Raw genomic sequence first — 6,000 nt, 5'->3', positions numbered from 1 at the left:
ACAGCTTCCAGTTCAATGGGCTTTATGTTTTAGAATTGTTTCAAGATTGAGTTCAGAAAGTAGTTTTGCAGCAAAAATGTATGATATCTTTCCTGGCTTACAGAAATTAGTCAAAAGGGATATTTTCCTGGTTTCCTGGGTTCTCTTCATGAATATTATTTATCGCAGCCATAGTGAAAAGAAAGTTTCCTAGGCCCTCTGAGAATAGAGATGGGGGCTGGTTGAGTAGAAATTACATGATAAATCCACTTGAAATTTCTGTGCTCCCTGAAATCATTGGAAACTCTTTTTGCAGCTTCTCCAAGAAAATACTGGCATTTCAATTACATTTGCTGCAGGCCATCAGTGAGTCCAGGTTTTAGTCAACCAACCAAATAGTCTTAGAGCCACTCCTGAAAACATTGAATCTAGAATCTCATTTTAACATCCTCATTTTAAAATTCAGTCTCTTGAAATGTCATTTTCCTTCTACTCAAATCAAATAGTCTTAGAATTCATTCTAAATTCTAAGGCATATGTTCCCCAGTTTCTATCTGTACAAAGTGACAAAATCTTTCAATTCTTTTGGTTAGTAGATTTTATTCCTTAAAGTCTGCTGCCATTTGATTCCAGTTATGGGTCTAGAATTATGTTAGACACCAGCCATACATGACTACTGAACATCTGAAATCTGGCAAATGCAACAGAAGAACTTAATTTTAATATTTATTCATTTAATTTAAAGTCTGAAGCAGTATAAAAAAATTTCAGTTCAACACTATATTTTGCTTTGTTTTTCTAAGGCTGCATTTTATTTCAGTCATTGAAAATTTAGTGAATGAAACAATCTGTGTTTTAAATGTAAAGTACTGAATTAAGATTTGCTTGGAATATTTAAAGAAAGTAAAGTATTTAATTGATATTTTATGTTGAATTTATATTTAAATAATATTTGAATATTATGTTTTATTAAATATTCTACCAAATTAATTTCATTTTGCTTTAGCTTTTGTAAAGTGATGATTACAAAACTTGAAGTAATAGGTGACCCACAGTTTATTTGTATTAGAGAGCATAATTCTAGAGATAGTAAGGAATGATGGGAATAGCTTATGAGATAGATAAGCAATATACTTTAATTCATCTATGTCAGGGGAGAGTATCACATTTTCTTTGGACAAGGGGAGACAATAAACTTCAAACAAGAGAAGAAGAGCTGCTTCAAATCGTGAGAGGTTTGGCAGAACTCAGGATTTACTTCACTGGGGTATACTCATATAATGTCATTTCAATTCTTAGAACTCTACTTCTTCTCAATGAATGGACTAGTGAGAGATGTGTATTTCTCTGCTGCTAAGTCACTTCAGTCGTGTCCAACTCTGTGTGACCCCATAGACGGTAGCCCACCAGGCTCCACCGTCCCTGGGATTCTCCAGGCAAGAACACTGGAGTGGGTTACCATTTGATAGTCAAAAATGATTTCCATTTTCTTACCTGGATCTTGGGCTGGATATTTAAAACCCTGAGCTCATTATTTCCTTTATTCAGGTTCTCCAGCTTATTTTTTCACAAAAAGCCAAATCTATATTGTCTTTATTCTTATCAAAATCTTCTTTGGCAGAAATACTTGGACATTGAGAGCCTTGCCTTTTTTTAAGCACTTGGTTAAGGAAGTCTAGAGGGATAATATACACAACAATTTTGTCACTGCATCCCCTACACCACTAGTGTCCTCATTACCAACAGGGATCTTAATGACTTTAATTGAATAAGGAACTAATCCTAAATTTGCATTCTTAAGAACTTTTTACCCAGAAGCTACTCTTGGTATACATACACACACACACACACACACACACACACACATGCATGCATGCATGCATATATACTTATGTCAGTTAGGATTCAGAATTACTATGAATATAAGAAGTAAAGAATTTATCACAGGAATTGATACAAATGTAGAAGGAACTAGAAAAGTTTTGAAAACAAATTTGCTAAACATATTAGGTATACATGAATGAGTTGTTTTCTGCAGAAAGCTAGGTACAGTCAGCTTCTGGGATGGAATCATAAAGGAAGAAGATATAGAAATTTATGGAAGATGGCTTATAACCTGCGGCTACTGCACCTGTGTACTTGCAGTAAAGTATCTAGTGGTGAACTTGAAATAACTTTGTCAGCAGGGTTGGTAGAATGGAGAGCTGGACGTGGAGCTGGGGGAAGCGAGGAGAAATTAGAACCCTCTAGGACATGACTGAGTGACTTCACTTTCACTTTTCATTTTCATGCATTGGAGAAGGAAATGGCAACCCACTCCAGTGTTCTTGCCTGGAGAATCCCAGGGACAGGGGAGCCTGGTGGGCTGCCGTCTCTGGGGTCGCACAGAGTCGGACACGACTGAAGCGACTTAGCAGCAGCAGCAGCAGCAGCAGTATCCCTGTTTACCTGTCATTGCCCGTAAAGTGTAGAACTGTAGAACAAAAAATGACTACCGTTGCACATTTGTGCCCACAGCTTCTGCATTTCTTATGTAACCAACCCTAAACTGAAAACTAGTAGGGGAGAGGATTCTGGGAAATAGAATGTTAGCTTAGCTAAGTAGACACAGTACAAAATTACCATGGAACATCTTATCATCTGTGCTCATTTACGTGTGGAGAATATTTAATTATTAGTTGATATTTTAAGAAATGAATATATTGTGTAAGTGAATCCAAGAATAAGTTAACTCAAAATTCCATGAGGATATTGTTAACTATGGCAAAGTGACAAGACTTTTTGTAAAAATTATAATAAAGAACAAAAGGAGGGCAAGATAATTATAGAAGGATAATCAGCTCTGAAATTTATTCAAATATATTACAAATCTGTAGTGATTAAAACATTGTGATATTGAGTAAAGAACAGGTAGACAAGCCTATTCTATTAATGAAAATCATATTCTTGTATAAATTGAAATTCAATATGAAGAAAGATTAAGTACAATTCAATTGTGTAATTTTAATAACTCAATTGTGTTATAAAACAAGTTAGGAATAGAAAAAGAGAGTGTTTATTTTCTTGCCTGCATTTTACACCAAAACAAATTGCAGTTAGACTAGAAGAAAATGTAAAAATTAATACATACACATAAACACACATGGACAAATCCAAATAATAAAATAGATTTTGGCATGATGGTATATAATAAAGCTATGCAGAGCCCTAAATTTGAAAGTGATTGAAGGTTGTGCCATAGGTAATATAATTGGTAATGACTACATTTGGAGAGGACAGTGGCAACCCACTCCAGTACTCTTGCCTGGAAAATCCCATGGACAGAGGAACCTGATAAGCTGCAGTCCATGGGGTCGCTAAGAGTCAGACGCGACTGAGCGACTTCACTTTCACTTTCACGCATTGGAGAAGGAAATGGCAACCCGCTCCAGTGTTCTTGCCTGGAGAATCCCAGTGACGGCGGAGCCTGGTGGGCTTCCGTCTATGGGGTCGCACAGAGTTGGACACGACTGAAGCAACTTAGCAGCAGCAGCAGCAATGACATTTAATGTAAAAATAAAGTAGTAAAATGAAAAGGGTTTATAGGAAAGTGTTTTTTTTTTAATATAGGAAAGTGTTAATATCAAGTGCACTCAACTCATGCAATGAGACTTTTAAGAAGCTAGGTAGAAAAATTGGTGAGGTGGGAAGGAAATTATAATAAATAAGAAATACAATCCAAGAAAGCAATACTTTTTAGTCTTTAGCCTACTCTCTAACAATTTCAAATATAGAAACTTTAGAAAATTTTCAAATATGCACAAAAATAATTCATAAAGAGGTCACATTGACTCTAAATTAAAAATAACTAAAGTACTATTCATGTCATCAAAAGATGAGGAAAAATAAAATGCAAATGAAAGATTCTATTAAGTTTTAAAGGAAATAACTATGTCTTATTTGTATTAGCATAGATATATCTCTAAGTTTAATAATAAGTGAAAAAACTGTCTGTGAGGTCATACATAGTACTACCATTTACATGAATTAAAAATCACAATTCCATTCCCCAGAAATTATTGAATTTAAAGTGATAAATTTGGACTCTAAGAAAGACAAAAAAGCCTCTGGTAGTCTCATTGTCTCTGAGTAGGTTATTTCAACTTAAATACCTCATATGTTTGATTAAAATTAGCATTTAAGATAAATAATATCAATAATATATTTAAAACCTTGTTATGGTAACAAAGTTTCTTGTTATATGTTTCCTTGTCTTTCTTTTGTTAGGCTGAGAGGGGAAATTGGGGGGTGAAACAGTATTAAGAAACATTATGCTAGGAGAGGTCGTTGCACATATTATCCACATTCAAAGTGAAATCATGCAAACAGTCCTTTCTTCCACAATAGGAATCAGTACTTGAACTTGAAATATTTTAAAGATTATTCAAAGTATAGAATTATTAATGAGCCAGAATCAAATCCCCAACATGGAATGTGATAGCACTAAATTTAGACACACCATCTTTCTGGAAATATCAGACACAGGTTTTCTTTCTGGATCAAAATGCTTTTTAATGAACATAGTAATAGCCCTTATATTTTAATAAAGGCATGGAGCACTCGTTCTCATATCCGTTTGGTCCTCACACCATAAATTTTGGGGTCGAGTGAGGGTGGGATAACCAAATAGAGATTGGCAACAAGAATGTGAATATAGCAGGGTATGTTTTGCCCAAATTGGTGGGTGATGAAGGAGAAGACTGAGGGAAGATAGAAAACACAGAGGACAGCAACATGGGAGCCACATGTTCTTAGGGCATTTAGCCTTGCATCTTGGGATGGCAGATGGAAAATAGCATGGAGAATGCAAATATAGGAGATGCCAACATGGACTAGGTGCAGGAGACCACAAAGAGAGACCACAAAGAGCCCATAATTACCATTGACATAAATGTTTCCACAGGACAGTTTTGCAATTCCCATGTGCTCACAGTAGGAATGAAGTATTATTACATGAGCCTGGCAAAAGGGTAGAGGGTAGATGAGATAGATCATAGGAAGTAAGTGTAAGCAGAACTGGACAAATTAAAGTGTACAAACTCATGCCCAGCAACACTCAGGCTGTGAAGATGGTCATGTAGTGGAGTGGAGCACAGATGACCACACAACAGTCAAATGCCATGGCCATGAGGACCTCAGCCTTCATGCCAGTGAAAGCATGGATCAAAACTTCTGGGCCACACAATCTCCAAAATTAATCTCATGAAGAAGATAATCTCAGAAGATACCCAGCATACAGGGTACTGAAGTTTGTCGAAAGGGCCAAATCACTTGTTGAAAGGATGGCCAGAAAGTAGAACATGGGCTCCCAGAGAGTCTGGTCCATATTGATGACCAGCAGAATTGTGACACTGCCCAGTAAAGCCACAAAGTAAACAGAGCAGAAAGGGAGGAAGATCCAGCCATGGACCTCTTCCAGACCTGGGATTCTGATGAGGAAAATGTGATTGGGTGAAAAGTGCTCCTATTGTGACAAAACATCCTTCGAAATCACAGAGTAAGAAAAGTTGTCACTACTAGAAGGAGGAAGAAAAAAAAGAAATTTCAGTAAGAATTGGTTATTTAAAAAATGATTAACTTAGCACTTCAATATAATATGAAATGAAAAATTTTGCTTTGGAAGGATTAGGAGCAGTGGCTGCATGGGCGCAAAAGGGCCTTGAGAAGCTATCCCACGTTGAAGGTCAGGAAGGGCAGCGGTGAGGAGATACCCCTCGTCCAAGGTAAGAGAAACCCAAGTAAGATGATAGGTGTTGCAAAAGGGCATCAGAGGGCAGACACACTGAAACCATACTCACAGGAAACTAGTCAATCTAATCACATTAGGACCACAGCCTTGTCTGACTCAGTGAAACTAAGCCATGCACGTGGGGCCACCCAAGATGGGCGGATCATGGTGGAGAGGTCTGACAGAATGTGGTCCACTGGAGAAGGGAACGGCAAACCACTTCAGTATTCTTGCCTTGAGAACCCCATGAACAG

At 36.9% G+C, this 6,000-nt stretch overlaps 1 pseudogene; it reads right to left on the bottom strand.

The window, feature by feature from the left end:
• Nucleotides 1-4,584: 4,584 nt before the first annotated feature.
• LOC113904918 lies at nt 4,585-5,344 on the bottom strand (annotated as a pseudogene).
• Nucleotides 5,345-6,000: the final 656 nt, after the last annotated feature.

This window comes from Bos indicus x Bos taurus, chromosome 15 (assembly GCF_003369695.1).
Source record: "Bos indicus x Bos taurus breed Angus x Brahman F1 hybrid chromosome 15, Bos_hybrid_MaternalHap_v2.0, whole genome shotgun sequence".
Taxonomy (NCBI): domain Eukaryota; kingdom Metazoa; phylum Chordata; class Mammalia; order Artiodactyla; family Bovidae; genus Bos; species Bos indicus x Bos taurus.
This window is presented reverse-complemented; position numbering and strand designations above follow the sequence as displayed.